At 43.6% G+C, this 22,308-nt stretch overlaps 1 protein-coding gene across 3 annotated transcripts in view; it reads right to left on the reverse strand.

Moving 5' to 3' along the window:
* ATXN1 (ataxin 1) overlaps positions 1-22,308 on the reverse strand; it is a 418,270-nt gene that overhangs the window by 304,377 nt on the left and 91,585 nt on the right. For all 3 annotated transcript variants that reach the window (XM_047795260.1, XM_047795259.1, XM_047795261.1), the window contains one exon: positions 7,177-7,302. The gene's annotated coding sequence lies outside the window, so the exon portion shown is untranslated. The remainder of the gene's footprint in view (positions 1-7,176; positions 7,303-22,308) is intronic.

The following is a 22,308-nucleotide window of genomic DNA, read 5'->3' on the forward strand; positions in this document are numbered from 1 at the left end:
ACAAGTGTGAACGATTTTTGGTGTGTGGCATTTTTAACATGTGATATTAAAAACCCATCCTACTCCTCCCTTTGACAAGAAAATTTCAAAGTTGCCAAATTAATTTTGAAGACGACTTTTCATATTATTTAAGCCATGATATTTTTTCGCCTCTGATATTTTAACCGACCAGAATTCTTAGAAATGAAAAAATAGTAACAGCATATTTCTAGAGTAGAATAGCCTTTCAGAAATGAAAATGTTACATTAATCCTCCCCTGCTACCCTGTCTTGGCTTTCTAAATTCCCCTAAGGAAAAAAAAAAATCCACATAGTCACATTATGTTGCCAGCACCAAATGTGTTATTTCTTCAGATTTCTGATTTGGCCAATATGAATTTTCATGACATCAAACAGTTAAAAAAGCCATTCCTAGTAACTTCACAAATATGGCTACTGAGAAGCTGCCATGATCCTCTCTGGTTAGAATTTTCAAACACCAAAATTGTCGTAGTTTACCGAAAATGGTCTGATGCTGAATTCAATGACTTTTGTAAAACCTGTTGAACCAAACACATCTACTTTTTGTCATTTTTACAACAAAGTAATTATCACTGAGTTTATCTCAAAAATGTTAAATCTCAACTCAAGGATTACTTATATATTTATAAATGAATTCTTTCCTTTCTTCTCATCTTCCCTAAATATTTATTCAGCTATATTATGTGAGGAATGGGCTTAAGACTTGGAGTACAAGGTCAAAAATAAACCACACTCCACCCTCATAAGCCACCCACAGAGAGAGCTACATAAACAAAGAACCACAGTACCCGGTAGAGGAAGAAGGGACGTTTCCGTTAGGACTTAATGAATGAAGAGTCCACGGGGTAGAGAAACAGAATTTCATGCAGAAGAATCAACAACATGAAGAAAGGCATGATTATCAAAGTACACAGCATGTCTAGGGAGCTCCCCGTTGGCCTAGCAGTTAAGGGCCAGGCATTGTGACTGGTGCAATTCAAGTCACTGCTGTGGTGTGGGTTCAATCCCTGGCCTGGGAATTTCTGCATGCTGTGGGCACAGCCAAAAAAAAAAAAAAACCACAGCATGTTTAGAAAGGAAACAAGTTTTATATGGAGAGATGCGAAGAATGGCAGATGAAATTTAAATAGGCTGACAATGAATTCCTAGGGATCTCAAATATCATGCAATGAAATTCACATTTTATCTTCTAGGGAAGGAAAAGCTCATGAAATCCTTTTACATTTTTCCTTTTACTTGATCATATTCATTCATTACTATGGAAAATACCAACAGAGTTCCCTTTGCAGCTCAGCAGGTTAAGAACCTGACATACTGTCTGTGAGGATGTGGGTTCCATCCCTGGCCCTGCTCAGTGGGTTGAGGATCTGGCGTTGCTTTGGCCGTGGTGTAGGCCTGCAGATGCAGCTCCGATTAGACCCCTAGCCCAGGAACTTCCATATGCTGCAGGTGTGGCCATTAAAAGAAGGGGGAAAAAAAGGAAAATAACTAAAGAGTATTATTTTTAAAGAAGTATCAATCACCCTCATACAGCAAACATCTTCATTTTTGCTTTCTTTACTTCTAGTCTTTGTTGACAGGCACCCATTTTCATCATTACTATGTGACCAAGATCTCTATGCTATTTTGAAATTTGAATTTTGCACTTAACTCTTTATTAGAAACACTTTACCATCATTCCACATACTTGCAAGGATTTTCAGGAATGGGAATAATTCAATCAGACCCTTTCTGTAGGAAGGTAATTCTCAAAATAGCAGGATGAATGGAATACAGAAAGGAAAGACTTAAGGCAAGAATACTCTTTTGGAGTGGCTGCAATGGTCCAGGCGATGATGCTAATGGCCGGCAAGAGAACAAAGATGAGGAGATGGAGAAGAGCAGGGAGACTAACATTCTTTTCTGTCCATGCCTACGGCACACAGAAGTTCCCAGGACAGAGATCAACCCGAGATGCAGCAGTGACAATGCGGGATCTTTAACCACTAGGCTACCAGGGAACTCCCAAGACTCTAACATATTTAAGGAGCAAAACTGCCGAATGTGGTCAAGGGATGAAGAAACGGTGACCAGCATCAATGACTGGCTAGTTGGTGACCCTGTTTCTGTAAACAAGGACTCGTAAAGCGAGACAGGAGAGTGTCGGGCACAGGTTTAGATTCAGGTTGAAGACACCTTGGATATTCATTATTAGTAGTATTTTTTTGTCTTTTTAGGACCACACCCGTGGCATATGGAGGTTCCCAGGCTAGGGGTCAAATCAGAGCTATAGCTGTTATAGCTGCCAGCCTACGCCAGAGCCACAAGCAATGGAGGATCTGAGCCATGTCTTTGACCTACACCACAGCTCATGGCAACACTGGATCCTTAACCCACTGAGCAAGGCCAGGGATCCAACAACCTGCAGCCTCATGGTTCCTTGTCAGATTTGTTTCTGCTGCACCACAAAGGGAACGATGCTCTCTTAAAACCAGTTTTTCTCTTTTCCAATCATGGATGGTTACTTGTAAGGAAATATCCAAGGCACCACTAGACTTCCAAAACACCAATGCCAGCATCTGGGATGCGGCTGAAATCACTTGCTTTATCATTCCTTTAATTTTCTCCCTTGTTATTCCTCCAGCTTAAAGCCTTCGGCAAGAGCTCAAATACACTTGTATCACCAGGAGATACCGGGAAGAAGCCAAGCAGAGGAACATCTAATCAGATCTCCAAGAAGCACATATTAAGAAGCCGCTTTTGCCCTTAACACTGCTCTGGGAATGCATGCTCTTATTTATTTATTTTTTCCTTCCCTTAGCTGAGAATCTGAGAAAAAGCCCAATCTCAGCCCATTCCCTTACCCCTTCCTGCTAACCAAACTTCCCGTAGTCAAAACTAGATGGAGGAGTTCCTGTCGTGGCACAGTGGTTAACAAATCTGACTAGGAACCATGAGGTTGCGGGTTCGGTCCCTGCCCTTGCTCAGTGGGTTAAGGATCCAGCGTTGCCGTGAGCTGTGGTGTAGGTTGCAGACGCGGCTCGGATCCCGCGTTGCTGTGGCTCTGGTGTAGGCTGGTGGCTGTAGCTCCGATTAGACCCCTAGCCTGGGAACCTCCATATGCCGCAGGAGCGGCCCAAAGAAATAGCAAAAAGACAAAAAAAAAAAAAAAACTAGATGGAGGCGTTCCCACTGTGGCACAGCAGAAACGAATCCGACCAGGAACCATGAGGTTGTGGGTTTGATCCCTGGCCTCGCTCAGTGGGTTAAGGATCTGCCATTGCCGTGAGCTGTGGTGTAGGTGGCAGGCACGGCTCAGACCCTGTGTTGCTGTGGCTGTGGTGCAGGCCGGCAGCTGTAGTTCCGATTCAACCCTTGGCCTGGGACCCTCCCTATGCCTCAGGTGGGGCTCTAAAAAGCCAAAACAAACAAACAAAAAATACTAGATGGAGACCCAGAAGATGTCTTCCTATCGCAGTGCTTGAATGTGCCTTTTAACACAAACTTGATTCAACTTTGGCACAATTCGGCTTTGACAGAGCAAGAGTCAAAAAAAAAAAAAAAATTACCAAAAGAAAGTTTTAACCCATTTGGTGGTGGGGATCTTAATAGCTAATAAATTTCCTGATTATCCCATCAGTTCCCTTACAGGCTGTCTAGGCTTCTGTGACTTCTTCTGTTTGGGTTCCGTTATGAACTAACCGTCGGATGTTCTACCAATTCTGGATCCACCCAAGGGCCTTCAGGAACTGCACCAGAAGCAAAACCACTCTTCTGGATCATCCAAGGCCAGGCTGGCCCTTGTCCAACAAGGGCAGGGGGCGGGGGGGGGGGGGCAAGTGTCACCACAGCCATCAGTTAACCTCAGCTTCAAGTCCTGAATCTGCAGCTGCCATCGTGGGCACTTTGATGTGTGTCCACTGCCTTTATCCCTTCCAGCAATAGGACCGCGCTCCTGCCACCCGAACGGACAACCTGCGAGCCCTGAGAGCTGAAAGAAATACCATTCAAAACTAACTGCCAAGGGCAGCAGGTGTGGCTGGGGGAATCGAGGGTAGAGCTCCGAGGTCACCACGGCTCCACGCCCCCCCCTCAGACCTTCCTCCCGCTGGTCCATCACCCGCAGCTGACGTTCCTGCTCCCCTAACTAGATCAGGGCCACTGCCACGACTAGGGACAGTCAAAAGTCAAGAGTTCAAGAGACATAAAAAGGTTTCCAAGGGCACCGCTGATCTAGGGGAACACTTTACACGTTTAGACAAACAGGGGTTCTCAGGGTTCAGAGACTATGCTGACTTCACATCCCGACACGGTTGAGGGACTGAGGAGTGACTGCAGCCATCATGGTTTGATGCTGCTTAGATCAAGAGCAAATATTTCCTGGGTACCGACGATGTGATGTGCTCAGATCTGGACCCGCCCCTCCGCTGTGAGCGAGGAGGCGAAGAAGAGAATGAAGTAGCCTCGGGTGGTGGCTCAAGAGCTAAGTGCACAAGAGCTCTTTGCGGTGAGTTTCCTGGGCTCAGCATCCCCTGAAATTCTGACTCATCCAGCCTGGTGTTGCTGAAACTGCAGCTCTCATACACACATCCAGGTGATTCTGGGGCAGAGACCACCTTTGAGAAACACGGTGGGGCTAGGATCCAATTTCTACCCTCAAGCAATCGGCAACCCACATAGAGACACAGAGCCGCTGAGTTTCATTTTCAAGACGCAAGCTCTAATCTTTATGAGGGTTCCTAAGGAGGGGCCAGGCAGTAAGTTCTAAGCATTCAGGGCAGACTTTGCGAATGTGAGCCAGGCGTGGGGGTCAGGCAGGACTTGGAAAGAAAGAATCAGCCCCATGCAATCATCTTAACCAACCCCCGGTCCCGATTCAGCAGAACAAGCCATCAATGAAACAGAGACACAGTTACAAGGCCACCACCAAACAGGTAAAGAGGCTTCCTCTGCTGACTGCACAGAGGAGATGTCACCAGAAGAATCATAAAACTGGCATCTCCAGATAGTGCCGGGTTTGCATTTTCATTCTGCCGCATTCATGTGGTTTCCTGCACTTCACAATTTAACATTTGTAAGAGAAAAAAGTGCTGTTCTGAAACCCAAATAATGCACCACTCTTGTTAGCAGACAGCCAGCTGCTAACAAGAGTGACATCTGAGCATCATTTAAAGTGTCATTTCCCAGCACTGCTTTGGAAAAGGGCTATTTACTAAGAAAGAAAAATAATAAATTCTGCACAACGTAAAACAAGGCTTGGGGCTCCACAAGTTAAAGGGCAGGCAGATGACCCATAACACGGTGACAGCAAGCACAGAGAAGGAAGAAGTTAGATCCCCAACAGAAAAATAGATCATTTCAGAACAAACCAATCTTGTTTATTCGCCTATCTTGTTCACATAACATTGTGCCATGTTTTCTTTAACGCTGCACGGGGAATAAATTATGAGCCAGACACTGCAAGGCTTCCTTGACCAAAGGGCTCCGTCGCAAGATCGGTGCCAGAAGGCATGAGGAACTCTGGGTGCCTACCCGCTTTTCTTCACACGGGGGGGGGGTCCAGTGAGCCCCACTGCAAGTGATGGTTTGCTCGGAGCAAATAAATTCAGATGAGCAGGAACCAAAGGGTATCATTATTTAATTAACTTCATTAGTGTGAACTGTGGGATTTTAAATTTGCAATCCACCTTGGACATCAGGAAAGGGTCTACTGGTGTTTTTACAGGTGACTCATTCCAAAGGACGGGTCAGTTGTCTGAGGTCACCAAGATATGTGAGCAGAACTGGGCTTCCCTCTGAGGCCTCGTTTCCAAGAAACACACTGAACTAGGCTGATAAAACGTCCTTGGACGTCCACATTATTTTGGTGTCTAGTTTAGAATTTATGTATTCTTTTTTTTTCTTTTTTATTTTTTTAATTTTATTTTATTTAAAAATTTTTTTTAATTTATGTTTTTATTTCCCCAATACATCATTATTTTTTTTCCTACTGTACAGCATGGCGACCTAGTTACACATCCATGTATACATTCTTTTTTCACACATTATCATGTTCCATCATCAGTGATGAGACATAGTTTCCAGTGCTGCACAGCAGGACCTCCTGTATTATTTCTTTATAACCTGAGTCCCACCGCCAAACCAAGACTGTCATTCAGGGCACCGTATTTAGTGAAAAGGTTCTCCATAAACACTTGCGGAACCGGATCTGGCAACTCCCCAGGCCTCCCGCCTTGCACCTTGTTCCTCGCAGTACCCCCCCACCACACACAGGATAACACCACTGCCCTCAGACAGAAGCGACTGCCTCTTGGATGATCAATCCCTTATGCGCTCGACTCAAACGCAATATACAGAAGAGACAGCTTGCTGTTTGTGTGTTTGGTTGTGGTTTTTTCTTTTTGTTTTTTAAGACATATATTTATTTGCTTTCTTAACTGTACACACCAAAAGAAAGCCATGAATGTATGTGTGTGTGTGTGTGTGTGTATGTGTGCATGTGTGTGTGTGTGTATATATATATAAACTTGAAACAAGTGTGTCCACATTTCAGATGCTTTCCTGAAGAGAGCCACAACTCTACTTGGTTTATATGCATCTGGCATACATGTTCATACAGCGGGGTGTGATGTTTTTCTTTTTTAGGTTAGCTGGTGCCTTTATTTTTCTCAAAGCTGCTTTTTTGTATAATAATAGATTCTGGAGTTTTTCAAACGTCAGTACATACGTGTGTGTGTGTATACATATACATATATGTATTTACCTGCTTTGGGGGAACTGCTACATATAGGATGTTCTAGGAATCCAAGTACCACAATTTATTCAACTAATTATCTGTTTATGCATTTCACTTGTATTAATAATTCTGTGGTACACAGCCTTCTACTTACTATGTCCACATCTGAAGAGTTCTCTAACGTAGACCTTTTGTCTTTTCTAACCACAAATGCCTTCTGCTCAAATCCTATTATTCTGCACACCTCAGAAACAAACACACTAAGTAAACTGAGTTGGCTCTCTCAGCTCTTCATTACTAGGACAACATTTTCTCAGCATTCTGCTGCTCAGGTTGTAGAGAAACAGCCATGCGCCCAAGTAAGATGTTCTGGGACACCAAATAAATGATGGCTGATGATACTGAAAGCTCATGAACGCCAAGGTCTCCGGATGACTTACCCAAGATCACTTGTGTTTCAAGACCGCTCCTGCAGGCTGAGGTCCACACTTTCTCTCTTGCTCCGCGTCTGTAGCAGCACTACTTTTGAAGCCTCAAAATAAACTCTTTCATTGTGCTCCAGAATGCTGCAGTAACACAAAACAAAACACCAAGTCAGAGCGAAAAATAAATGCCACTTCAAGCAGTAAGTTGATATTCAAGGGGAAATCCCTGGCTTTTCTCAGATGTATATTTTATAACCTCAAACAAGTATGTTAATTACCAGAATGCAGCTATCACACAACTGATCTCCATATGGTGCCCTAAAATACTGGAGATGGGGGGCGGGGGGAGAAAGACAACAAAGTACCTGCTAGGCTAGGTGCTGCATCTTGATATGATGATACCTACTGCTGGGAATGTGCTCGTAAAACTCCAAGTTTACCCACCGAAATAAATACAGAAAGAAGGATTCATCACATTGAAATAGAGCTACTGGTGCGCCATTCTCTTACGCTCAACTCCCTTGTTTAAACAGTAGACTCCTGGATAAAGGGCAGAAAGTGGGAAAAGTTTTGTTTCAAATTACAATTCATCTGATCCTGCCTGTTAAAGTCTCAGACGATATTAAAGGAGGCGATATTAAACAAAGGGCTAGTCGGACCGATGTGAAAAGGTGAGAGAGAGAGGAAATTTTCCATTTTGCACTACAAATAGGTAATCGATGGGTTTTCGTTCTGACTCTTGCGACCTCTAGAAAAACACCTTCTCCCCCGAAGCTGGAAAGCGGCCTTGACTTTACACACTGAATATGAAATGAAAGGGTAAGATATGCAGCCTCTTCGCCCCCACTCAGAGCAGCTGAGAAAGCCTACACACTAGAGCTGCGTGTGACAAGGTCACTCTGAAAAGCTCTCTTCTGCCCTGGGAGCGTCCGAGGCTCCCTTGTCACAGGGTACTGTTCTAGCTTCTTCTGATGCTTGGTTAAATCCACCCTTCTGTTTGTACTTTGAACCAGGGGCATCTGAGAGCCTGGAAATGGTCTTCAAACGATGTCTGCATCCTTTTGGAGGCTTTTCTGAGCTCTTCCGCAGGCACCTCTTTTGAAAGCCCATTGGAAGGTTGTCTCTGATTCTCTAACCACAGTGACTGCATCCTCCTTGTAACTCTAAACCCTCTAGGAATCGCCAAAGGTCCCCAGGCAACTGCCAAAGATCTCATCATCAAATGACACTGCTGTAAGAGAGAGGGTACACTTTTTGTGCCTCACTGGTGGCTGAGTGAATAATCAATTCCTTGAAAGCCTTCTGAAGCTATGACTTTATAGAATGCGCGCTGTTTTTTAAGAGGACTTTTGGGGGGTTGTGAGTACCTGGTTCAAATCACGTAGGCACTTCAAGATTTTGAGGAGGGGCCCAAGAAAGCCACTGCTGGTTAATGTTTAAACAAGTGAGTGGAGTCTAAGGCCATGATATTTTCAGTCTAGCTAGAAGAGCAACTGCCTGAAAATGGCAAAGGCTTTTTTGTTTTCTTGATGCCATCAATACCCACTGAAAGTGGGGTTGTTACAATTTTATTAGTTTTTCCTAAGCAGTTTTCATGAAATGTAATTGGGCTCCCACTCAAATGTGTAACAGTAACATATTGATACAAATCAACTCCAGCCAGGAAGTTCAAAGCATGACAAACCGTCTTTAGTTTACAGTTTTGGTAAAAACAGAATTTGGAGAGAGAAGGATTTAAGCAGGCCCACTGAGAGTTGTTGGCTGCTATCAATCTTCTTTTACTAAAAATAAACTGCTGCATTTCTCTGATTTGTTACCAGCTTTAGGTCCTGGTATTTTAGAACTGGAACTGTCTGTGTCACCTAGTCCAAGATTCTTCTACGAATAAAGCTGCTGACCCAGAGAGGTTGATGGACCTCTTAAAGCCACACAGCAAATTAACTGATGTTTGATTAGACTCTGGGTTTAATCACTCATGCCAACCAACTCTTTTATTTTATTAGTAAAGTACAGTTGATTTACAATGTTTCATCAAGTTCACCAATGCCAACAGACTCTTAATGGACATAATGTCACTGCATGGAAAGGAATGCGCTGGTTTGAAAAGTTTACCAGAAGCACAATACTTTCTCATAGCATCCTTTCTCTCTTTTTCTGTTTATTTTTTGCCCTAAAAATTTTTCATTTCTGGATTATATTCTTGCCACCGAGTAAAGCAAAATTATCTGGGAGAGGTAGATATTATGAACTCCAGGCCCTTCACTGGCTGCCAATGCCAGGTGTCCAGAGGAGTAAGACTTAGACTCTTTGCGGAGAAGAGGAAGAAAAAAAAAAGACTCATCTAAGAGACCAGATTTTCCATTCTTGTCTCTGTGGATGTGGGTAAGTTGGAAGTGATTCACTTTGTGATTTATGGCTGACCCTCAGTTACACATAGAGCAATAAGCAGGAGAAAAATTTTTATCAAAAGAAAACCACTGAAAATTCTACACGCCTCCTTTTAAGCAAATATTGCACTACACGTTCCTGCTCCAGCAAACTTTTCAGCAGTGCTGCTCATCACCCACAAAACAAACTGGCTGGAGTTTAATCTCCTTTGCCTGCCGGGTTCTTGTTTGCCAGTTGAAGTTATAAATAGAGATAAGACTAAAAGTCCAGAAGGGAGAAAAGAACACCAGAGGCCTAGAGCGTTCATTGATATGCCTGAACACTGAACGCGAGTTACGTAAACAAGGATTTCGCTCCAGATGACATCCTTACAGGGTTTTAAAATTTGATAAGCATTTTTGTGATAATTTTCTTCGAAGCAGCCAAAGCAGCAAAGTACAGAATACCAAAGTAAATCAAAACCAGCGGCCTCAAAGCCATGAGGGTTTGGTTTTGGTTGGGTTTTGTTTTTGTTTTTTTGTTTTAGGCTTAGTTTTGCAGCTAAGTGGATTTTTAAATTTAAGTCACCATCTCCTAAGCAGAATTAGTTCCTGACCTATCAGCTAAAGGGACATAAGTAAATGTTCTCCATAATGAGTTCCCAATGGTAATTCAAGTTGTTTTTATAGTTTCACGTGTAGAACTGAGTGTACCAAATCAAACACAAACACAAGTTTATCTTGTCTGATCTATTAAGTAGATAGTTCTCCTAAAACTCAACAATTAGACACAGATAGAAAGCGAGTGATAGGTTCATGATGGAATACCCCGTCAGTGGGGGAATGGGTGTTCTAACCCACAAATAGAACTGGAAAAGGAACCTTCCATTTACTTATTTATTTTTATTTTTAATTTTTGTCTTCGTAGGGCTGCATCTGCAGCACATGGAAGTTCCCAGGCTAAGGGCTGAATCTAAGCTACAGCTGCTCGCCTCCACCACGGCCACAGCCAGGCCAGATGCTTATCCCACCGAGCAAGGCCAGGGATCACACCTGCGTCCTCATGGATACTAGTCAGGTTTGTTACCACTGAGACACAATGGGAACTCCTGAGCCTTCTGCTTGGAAAGAGATTTCCCCTCCCTTACACCACTTAGAAAATAAGTTACTGATAAATAAAACATATGAATATGTGTTTGCATAGATATACATTTATAAGCATTTATTATACATCTATACATCATCATATACAATAAGATAGAGAAAAATAACGTTATGATCACAAAAAGCCTTATAGGCCATTGCAGAGGCTTTGGCTTATTACTTTAAGTAAAATAGGAAGACACCAGAGAATTCTGAATGGAGGAGGATGAGGGTCTGCCCTGTGTTTTAAGGGATCACTCTGCCCATTGTGTGAAGAAGAGATTATAAAAGCACAGGGTTGAAAACACAAAGCCTACTGAGGCTACTGCAAAAATTCAGGTGAGACATGCAAAACATGGACCAAAGAGGTGACACCGGGGGAGGAGGCTGTGGGCCCTGGTGGAGTTCTGAATATATTTTGAAGGCCAAGTTGACCAATGGTATAAAAGACATAAAAAGGATCCTTCCTAGTTTTGAATCCAAACACCTCTAAGAATGGAGTTGCCATTCACCAAGATGGAAGTTGGCGAATGGAAATTGGGAAAAATGGTGTCAGGGAGCTCCATTTTTCTTTTTCTTTTTAATATTTATTTATTTTTTTTTTTAATTTTGTCTTTTTTAGAGCCACATCCATGGCATATGGAAATTCCCAGGCTAGGGGTCGAACCGGAGCTGCAGCTGCTGGCCTACGCCACAGCCACAGGAACGCGGGATCTGAGCCACATCTGCAACCTACACCACAGCTCACAGCAACGCCACATCCTTAATCCACTGAGCAGGGCCAGGAATTATGGATACTAGTCAGGTTCATTACCACTGAGCCACAATGGGAACTCCTGGGGAGTTCCATTTTCCCATGTTAAGTTTAAGAGGCCAATGAGGTGCCCTAGTGAGGTAGCAAGTAGATGCATGGGTATAGATTTTAGAATTCACCAACTTGTGGATAGATGGTATAAGTTAAAGCATCAGTTACTGTTACAGGCAGCGTCCAGGATGGTTCCCACTGATTCCACCTCTTCGTATTCATGCCCTTAGAGAATCCTCTCCCCTTGAGCGTGGACTGGATTGAGTGCCTCCAGTAAACAGAGTGGGGCAAAGGTAATGGACCATCATTTCCAAGACGAGGTTACACGTAGACTGGCTTCCATCTTGGATGCCCTGGATGGCTCACTCAGGGGGGGGAACCAGCTGCCAGGTTGTGAGGTCATCCTGTGCAGGGGCCCATGTGGCCTGCTGCCATCCGTGTGAGTGAACCTGGACACAGATCCCCAGCACACACACCCCGTCCCCCCTCCTTCAAATGAGACTGTTGCCTGGGCTAACCACTTAGCCATAACCTTATGAAAGGCCTTGAGCCCAATACACCCATCTGAGGTGTGCCCTGATTCCTGCTCAAGGAAATGTGATAGTATATATTTGTTGCTTGAAGTCACCAAATTTTAGGGCAATTGGTTACATATCAACAGATAACTAATAGTTACAACGTGCAAGGCACTGTCTGGAAATTTGACATGACATTTTGCCGTCGGAGATACTGAGTCACAGAGATGTTACCTCTCACTTGCCCAACACCCACACATGTGGGATGGAGACAGGACTCAAACTCACGTCATCTGACTCCACCGCCTCGCCTCTTAATGACTGCATGTCAAGTCCCCTCTAGAATACCTATTCTCCTACTTTGGATGTGCATATGTGAAAGTTGACTTCATACTGTCCAAAGGGCTAACACTGTGTATCGCTGGTTTACACAAGCGATACACAATGCATATGCATCTTCACACCAAACTTCTAAGCCTGCCACAGAGCTCTACAATTCTTTGATTTTTGATATTCCAAATAGATTACCATCTGTACTCAATGGTCAAAGAAGATGGAAAGGCAGCCTCTTGTGGTTTGAAGAGTAACCTCAGTCTGGTTAATCCAGCTGATCTGATTATCGAAGAACTTCCAGCACAGTCTGCCAATGCTCTAATATATTCCTATAGACTGAATGTAGTCCTTTCACACTTGGCTCTCTCAAACTACTACGAGGTCAGGAAAAGCACAAGGTACTGAATACGATAGCCACCGTAAACTCTGCCTTGAGTTTTTAAAATACTAAGGGAAAGCCAATTTTCAGTTGGCAACAGAAAGTCACTAAGGATTCCAACAATATTAAGTTTTTAAGTAGGAAGTGGCAAGACCAAAACATAAAAAAAAGAGAACACTCCTGAGCTGAGTAAAATACAATGGCTGCTGTCCTTTGATTTAATTATTATAATAAATTAAGACTCTTCCATTCTTTCCCTGACACAGACCCACGAAATACACAAAGGGGAAGAAATGGTCACTGTGCTTCTGCCTCCACACACATTTCCAACGGCACTGCTGTCAGAAAGGCCTGTTTCTGGTTAATGCAGCATTATTTTTGGGGAGGGAAATGCCTATCAAGTAGCAGCCAGCAACACGTGCCCCCATCCACACTGTGCAGTACTTTACTTTTGTTTTAACTGTGAGGGTTGTGCCCACAACCAATGGCAGCCAAAAGCTGGGAAGACAGACTCGTAAAACGAAATACAACCCAACCCATGGCCATTTATAAATCTTTCGGTTACAAAAAGCCACTGCGTTTTCTAAAGGCGCATGAGGCCTCCCTGAAGGTAACTTTTGCCATTTCGAAACAGCAAACAGTCGTGATGGCTCCAGAGTGAGGCTGCTGGGACTTAACCTGCAATTTGGACGACAGTATGGAGATGAGATTATGCTGTCTTATGACATGGGAGCAGATGCTACGAATTAACACACAAAAGGGTCTAAAATAGAGTTTTAAAACATAGGAATCTGGAAACAAGTTAAAAACAGCTTCCAAGATTGTAAGCAAAATAGGATCATAGTGGTTTTCTTTTGAAAAAAGAGAGGCAATCACTTAATCACTAGGTGGTAAAGTGTCATGGGTCTTCCTCTAAATAAAGGAGGAATTTCAAGGAAAGTACCTGACCAAAATTGCTTTTTAGGGCTGCTCTTGTGGCATACGGAAGTTTCCAGGCCAGGGATAGGATCGGAGCTGCAGCTGCTGGCCACAGCCACAGCCACAGCCAGAGCAACTCTGCAGCCCAGCCAGGTCTGTGACCTACACCGCAGCTCACCGCAACACTGGATCCTTGACCCACTGAGTGGGGCCAAGGATCGAACCTGCATCCTCATGGATCCTAGGGAGGTTTGTAACCCGCTGAGCCACAACAGGAACTCCTGCTTTTTAATTTTGTAAGATGAGAAGAGGGGAACACATATCAGACATGAGCTGATGTGTTTAACGAGCTGACAGATTCTATCGTGGAACATTTTGTTATCCTAAAATCACAACGTAAAAAAAAAGGCTGGGATAAATTTGGGAAACACTTTTGAGGGACGCTGGTGTATTAACATGTCTGATAAATCTCCAAGGGGGAAAAAGCATGCATCTTGGCCCCAAATATATTAGACCACAGAAGACTTTTTCCAGATGAAATAAGCAACCCGTAGACCTGCACTGACCAGAATACACTGGGGTAAACAATACACTAGGCCAGTGGTTCTCAAAGCTTTTGATCTCAAGTCCCTTTCACGCTCCTAGTGTATCGAGGACCCCAATGTGCTTTTAATTACACAGATTACACTTAATGATATTTATCATATTAGAAATTAAAACTGAATTTTAAAATATATATTCAGAGTTTCCATTGGCGCTTAGTTGAAGCGAATCTGACTAGTATCCGTGAGGACACAGGTTCGATCCCTGGCCTTGCTCAGTGGGTTAAAGGAGCCGGCATTGCGGCAAGCTGTGGTATAGGTCGCAGACGTGGCTCAGATCCCCTGTTGCTGTGGCTGTGGCATAAGGCAGCAGCTGCAGCTCCAACTGGACCCCTAGCCTGGAAACATCCATATGCCGTGAGTGTGGCTCTAAAAAAGATGAAATAAAATGAAATGAAATAATGAAATACGTATTCATTCATTTAGTTTAAGTAACCATATACCCATTGCATGTTACGTGAAATGGCAAAATAACTATTCTTTCAAAACCAAAAATTAGTGAGAAGAGTTACACTGATTTTACCATTCCACAAATCTCTTAAAAGTGCCTCTGGGGAGTTCCCGTCGTGGCGCAGTGGTTAACGAATCTGACTAGGAACCATGAGGTTGCGGGTTCGGTCCCTGCCCTTGCTCAGTGGGTTAATGATCCGGCGTTGCCATGAGCTGTGGTGTAGGTTGCAGACGCGGCTCGGATCCCACGTTGCTGTGGCTCTGGCGTAGGCCGGTGGCTACAGCTCCGATTCGACCCCTAGCCTGGGAACCTCCATATGCCTCGGGAGTGGCTCAAAGAAATAGCAAAAAGACAAAAAAAAAAAAAAAAGTGCCTCTGGATTCCATTTGTTGTGATATGTTGTTCTTTCCTGCTACACCAAAACTTGACACGTGCTAGTTTCTTCAAGAATGGCAGCAAAGTGGAATCTGAAACGTAGCAAGGAACCCTTTGTATGCTGTTGTATTAAAATGCATTGTTTTGTCTTGCCTTTTGGATGGGTCTTTTTTAATGCTGGGTTTTGTAACACCAGGCACTGCTTCCTGGAAGATAATATTAGCTGCCTGAGCTAGGCAGAGCCCTAAATGCTCATTACACATCATCATTCCACCACATGTAGCCTCTGGAAAACCCCTTGTGAGAGAATGGGAATACCTAGTACGATTATAGAAAATAGCTCTGGAGTTCCCATCATGGCGCAGTGGTTAACGAATCCGACTAGGAACCATGAGGTTGCGGGTTCGGTCCCTGCCCTTGCTCAGTGGGTTAACGATCCGGCGTTGCCGTGAGCTATGGTGTAGGTTGCAGACGCGGCTCGGATCCTGCTACAGCTCCGATTCGACCCCTAGCCTGGGAACCTCCATATGCCGTGAGAGCGGCCCAAGAAATAGCAAAAAGACAAAAAATAGAAAATAGGTCTGACCTTGCAGGCTCCCCCTCGCTCAGCCAAAAAGGTCTGGGAGGCAAGGTCCTCAAAGTGAGAACGGCTAACTAAAGAGACCTTCTAAGCTCTGCAGATCCTTCCCAGAAGAAAAGCACAGAACTTCCTTTTCTTCTTGCCCTTGGCTTCTGTGAGTCTACACAAGGCGTGTTCACCCAGGCTGGCCATGACCATGACAAAAACCCTGAGGGGACAGCAGTAGGGCAGAGTTAGCTATGAAGAAAGCATTTGGTTACCTGGATTCTACAGGCAGGAACCTATGAAAGGTCTACCTTTTAGATGGCTTGGGCCAACCCTTTCTTCCCACCTAGGCCTTAATAATCTAGGGAGGATTTGTTTGAACTGAAAACAATGAGCTTTTGAAGTCCCTCCAAGGAGATTCAGAAAAGCCTGTTTCATGAAATCAGTTACTGAAGTAATACCTGTAATTATACACCATTATCTGGTTCAGAACCAAACAACACTGGTTGTCTGTAGGTGTCAATATACAGAGGCAGTAATAATAATAATGATGATGATGATGATACCTAATATTTCAGTGTTAAGTCTTCGAATTACAGTATCTCATTAATACTTACAACCATCCTAGATGGCGGACACCTTTCTATTTTTTTATTAGATTACAGTGGATTTACAGTGTTGTGTTAATGTCTACTGGACAGCATGGTGACCCGGTCATACGTACATACATACATACATATATATACATTCTTTTTCTCATACTGTCTTCCATCCTGGTCTATCCCAAGAGACTGGATGGTCTATCCCAAGAGACTGGATATAGCTTCCCATGTACAGTAGGACCTCATGGCTTATCCATCCAAAATGTAATAGTATGAAGAAATGACGCTGAATGAGGCAAAAGAAGGTACTCAAGGGGCTAAATAACTAAATGACAGGTTCAGGACCCCGACTTGTATATGTCTGACATGAAAGTTTCTGTCTGAATTCCTCCTTCTGCTGCCCCCTTTCCAATTAACCATTTAGGGAACGCCAGCAATCCAGATTCTTCCTCTGACAGTTATTCAAAACTCTTGACATAGCCGCATCACTTGCTTGCTGCAACATGGGGAGGTGCTCAGGGAACTGGTTCAGAGTTCACCCCAATTACATGTACACAGCAGGAAGATTTTTTTGCCTCCCAAGGCAGACTGGGTAATTCCGTGGGAAATGAAGTCACACTCAAAAGCCACATGTGCAGGTTGGGCTGTAAAAATCCAATCTTTTGATGCTTAAAAGGTCACAAGGATGAATGAGGTTGTGTCAACAACCCCCCAGGTACCCTCCACTCATATGCCTGCTTTACTCCTCAGAAAGCACGTTTATTAGACAAAAGCAATGAAATGCCTGCCATCGCTATGGCACTCCAGGAAGGCCAGGAGACAGTATTATCCTTTTCACTTGCTTTCTAAACCCTCAGGTCCCTCCACTCACTAGACATCTCCAACCATTATTCCTCTCCCATCAATGGCTTCCCTTCTGCTAACCCAGCGTCACTCAAAACGTAGTGAATACCCTTCTGGCTTAGTCTTCATCATTTTTTCCAACACCCAGCTCAAGATGTCTCTCCTTCTAGAGCTAGGCCAGCTCTTCCTTCTCATGAAGTGCCTCTGGTAGGCACCCCCGTCAATATGGGTCTCCTCCTGCATGACCCCCTGGTGGCCGACATGGCTTCATGTGTGTGCATTTCATCTTCGACGGCTCTCAGAAGATGGCAAGGGTTCTCCAGACCTTCTGGGGAATCTCTCACGGCACTTCCCACAGTGCTCAACACAAGACATCACGTTTGCTCCTCTTGCTCTTCCCTTAAGTGAACTCGGAAGCATGCCGGAGTGCGGCTGTGTACCCATTTTATTTTTGAACATCTTTCCCTTCGATCCCCAAACTAAACAAAATTAGCAGGGGCAGTCAGAAGTTTTCGATATTTTTAAAGAGAATAATGGCCTGTATAGGACAAGCAATGGTGTGCACTGAGAAGCTGCGTGCCAGTGTACCTGTGACACTCTCAGAGGAGGGAAAATGAGACCCATTTGAATGTGACCTGATTTTAGAAGTAAGATTATATACCATCTTTCTTAAGATAGTATATAGTCTTGGCAAAAAAAGATGGATTTGGGGTACAACCCAGAAATCCAATGATCATATCCTGCGCCTTCGCAAGGCTCGGGCCTTCTTAATGACATCTGTTACCTTCAGTCCCAGGTCCCACTGAAGTGTTTTCTTTTTGATTTCTTTTCCTTTTATTTATTTATGTATTTATTTATTTATTTATTTGCTTTTTAGGGCTGTACCTGTGGAATATGGTCAAATTGGAGCTATAGATGCCAGCCTACACCACAGCCACAGTAATGACAGATTCAAGCCACATCTGTGACCTATACCACAGCTCACTGCAACACCGGTTCCTTAACCCACTGAGAGAGGCCAAGGATAGAACCTGAATCCTCATGGATACTAGCCAGTTTTTTACCACTGGGCCATGACGGGAACTCCTCTGTTTTCAATATGGAAAAAGCAACCGCACTCCACAAACATGGAGTTCTTTTTTTTTTTTTTTTTAATGAATTTGAAAAATTCTGTAGACTACAGGATACAGAAGAATCCAGCTCATTCTTGGTATTATAATTACTCTTTAAAATGGTGCTACAGGAGTTCCCGTCATGGCGCAGTAGAAACGAATCCGACTAGGAACCATGAGGTTGTGGGTTTGATCCTTGGCCTCACTCAGTGGGTTAAGGATTTGGCGTTGCCATGAGCTGTGGTGTAGGTCTCAGACGTGGCTCGGATCTGGTGTTGCTGTGGCTCTGGCATGGGCCGGTGGCTAGGGCTCCTGGGAACCTCCATAAGCCTTGGGTGTGGCCCTCAAAGGACAAAAGACAAAAAAAGAAAAAATTGTGCTACCTACTTTGTAAAAAATTATACAATTTAATATCAAGCGATAACAACGAACCTTCAGGACTATGCCCACCTCATGAGGCATTTATTTCATTCTCCTTCCAAACTTCCCTTTCTCTCAAACCAAATAAATTCAAGGCTCGTGTGTGTGCAAACAACATGGCTAGGAGCAGACCTGTTTTGTTTTGTTCTGTTACCATGCCAAACTCCCGTACAGAAGTTAAGAAAGGGAAACCACTGTACCAGCGCATTTCTAATTATGACAGGATACCTAGCTTAAATACTGGATTCCCACCTGCAAGCTCCAGCCCTGGATTTTAATTTTGTCAAATTAAAGACCATGAAAATGTTGGCCTTCCTCTGAGGCTTCACGGACTGACCTTAAACTTCTTTGCATATCTCATTCTTGGTGGAAATTTTCAACAACCACAAAGGTGGGGGCAAAAGGGTGTGTCACATCTTGACTTCTTAGTCATATTTCCTGATGTTGCCATTTTCGTGTATTTTAAATATTTACTTATGGCAACACGTAAGTAATTATAGTTTAGGAAGCACTGTTCTCCTTTTCTATCTTGGTAGAACCCCCTCGGTGTGCTGTCTGACCAAAGAAAGTTCTCTGAATCAGGCATTACTTAGTGAAGGGCCGACGGGTGTACCTGCTAAATACCAAATTTCTCCCACTGCTCTTGAAATCCGAAGTGAGTAATCTCAGTTGGGCAACATGTTTCACACCGCCTTTCCTATTAGACAACAGGACAGCTCTGGACTCCCATTTGTTTCACCCCCACGTTTACATCAGTGGCACCCACACACCCCTGTTCTCACCTCTGAGCCCCAGATACCCCAGACCACCCAGGACAAGTGGCAGATGCCATGAGCCAGGGTCCCCAGCCAAGAAGGGGGTAAGCTAAGGGATCTTCCCAAAAAGCAGAGAAGCAGTGTTGGGGGATAGGAGAGATTCTGGGGGCCCGTCACTTGCATGGATCCATGAAGCCCATTCCTGATACTCCCAGATCACGGAGGGGCCCAAATTGGAAACACCAGCGTCCACACCTCTGCCTTCCCTCTTCTTGCTCAAGTGAGCTGTACCAAACTCGAACCCTTTAACTTCGTGGCTACACTCCTTGAATCCCGCCCTTTCTATCCCTCCAGCACGGCTGCCTCTGCTCTCACCCCCCCCCCCACCCGCTGCATCATGGAGCATTCCAACCACGCTCATGGTCCTCCAGTCAACTTTCCAGAAGCCACCAGAGCTGCCTCCAGAAAACACGGGCCTGAAGGCCGTCCTCCTCCAACCAAAAACCATGGACCGCTACAGTACACCCCTCGAATGAGCACGGAAGAGAAAGGGGAATGAGAAACGTACATCAATAGAACATGCTCTGCGCTCCCCACCATGCTTCCCCTTTCATTGTGAATCGGCAAGAAAGAAGAGATCTGAAGAAAAAAGATGTGGGGAAAATGCAAAGGGCCAAGAAGCAATATTCCACTCAGATTTCTTTCTGGGTGTACGTAGCTCATCTGTATTTTGAGTTTAAAAAAAAAAAAAAAAAACACTCCATTTGACGTTTAATCATTAAAAATAATCCTAGAAGCAGGTCCTGTTATGCATTGCCAAGTTGCATTGATGCATTTCATTACTTCTTGAAAGGCCATATATTAAAAACACTACTAGAAGTCAAGCTAAAGAAAATAAAATGACTTGAGATATTTTGTAAGGCAGTTACTAAAATGGAAACAAATGTTATTTTTAATCTCTGGCTCACTGTAAACTGACAAGATATGAATATGAATTTTACCAAGTAATATATAATAACGGCTTCTGCTCGCCACAACCACATACCAACAACTCAATGTTACAGTTCATTTGGATGTTTCATGTGGAATATATAATCTAGATTACAAACCATCCTCATCAGACACAACACTGTAAACCAGCTATAATGAAAAAAATAAACATAATAAAAAAAAAACAACAAACCATCCTCATCAAAGTAGATTTACTATAGTGATTTTTTTTTTTACTTAATGAATTTTATTACATTTATAACCAAATTTTATAGCATGGTTTGGGATGGAAACGCTCTAGCTAATTTTGTTTGTTTGTTTGTTTGTTTGTTTTGTCTTTTTGCCTTTTCTAGGGCCGCATCCACGGCATATGGAGGTTCCCAGGCTAGGGGTCTAATCGGAGCTACAGCCGCCAGCCTAGGCCACAGCCACAGCAACGCCAGATCCGAGCCGTGTCTGCAACCTACACCGCAGCTCACGGCAACGCTGGATCCTTAACCCACTGCACGTGGCCAGGGATTGAACCTGCAACCTCATGCTTCCTCGTCGGATTCGTTTCTGCTGTGCCACTATGGGAACTCCCTCTAGCTAATTTTTGATATCATGACATCATGAACCTAAGAAAGTACATAACTCTATAAAAGTCATTGCTAAGTTTTCAATTTCTAAAGAAGAGAGAAACAATGTTTGAGAAGTTGTACGATGGTACCATCATTGTCTATGAAATGGTAGTCAGTTCACCAGCCTCCATACTGAACATGTGCTTTGGACAGAAGTTCTGCCAGGTGCTTGTCTGGAGAACAAAGTATTTGGTATGATGGACCATGCCCTTGGCCTCCATCTGGGAAGAGAGTGTATACACACATGCAACAACCTCTTTGCAAAAATGCAAAAGAATATAAGAAGAGCTCTGGAACTTCAGGAAAGAAAAAAAAACGAAACACTTTGGGCAGGAGAGAGTATCAGAGAAGATGCCATAGCAAAGGTGGGCCTTAAGGACTGGATAGTAATTTTGATTTTTTTTTTTTTGTCTTTTTGTCTTTTTGCCTTTTCTAGGGCTGCTCCCACAGCATGTGGAGGTTCCCAGATGAGGAGTGTAATCGAAGCTGTAGCTGCCGGCCTACGCCAGAGCCACAGCAACGTGGGATCTGAGCCACGTCTGTGACCCACACCACAGCTCACAGCAACGCCGGATCCCCAACCCACTGAGCAAGGCCAGGAATTGAACCCACAACTTCATGGTTCTTCGTCGTCGGATTCGTTAACCACTGAGCCACGATGGGAACTCCTGAACTCTTAAGTTTCTAGTCCTAAAATGAAAAGCCCAAGAAAAGCTCAAACTCATCACTCTGTTTCTAGAATTAGTATTCGCAGAGCAACTATTATGTGTTAAGAAATTCATAAATGTTGTCTCTAAGTTTTCACACAAACCTGAAATGAGAACTCACTTATATCTGATTTACAAAGGACTCGGCGAGTCACTGACATTCCCAGGAGTCATTAGCTCTTGCTGAATATTAGTTAAGCCCCAAATGGCATTTATATCAACACAACAATTAATCACACAGAGAAGATGACAGTCTTAACAAGAACAATCAAGGGTCAAAATCATTATATACTTTGAATATAAATACAGCTTGATATAATACAGATTCAAATATGCCAAAAACAAACCACAATCCTCCAAATGAAACTGAAATGACAAGAATGCCAAGGATTTAATATACTTAATATACTTGCTCCGTCCTCCTAACATCAATATTATGCAATGGCTTCATTTTACACTAAATTATTTTACGTCTTCATTTTAAAATCATGGTTTACATTTTGTTTCTCAAAGTGTGACCTAAGAATCTTTTTTGTTAAATATATCACAGGAGAGTGTTTATTAAAAATACAACCCTGGGGAGTTCCCACTGTGGCTTAGCAGGTTAAGAATCTGACTAGTATCCACGAGGATGCAGGTTTGAGGC

Source organism: Phacochoerus africanus, chromosome 9 (assembly GCF_016906955.1).
Source record: "Phacochoerus africanus isolate WHEZ1 chromosome 9, ROS_Pafr_v1, whole genome shotgun sequence".
NCBI lineage: Eukaryota > Metazoa > Chordata > Mammalia > Artiodactyla > Suidae > Phacochoerus > Phacochoerus africanus.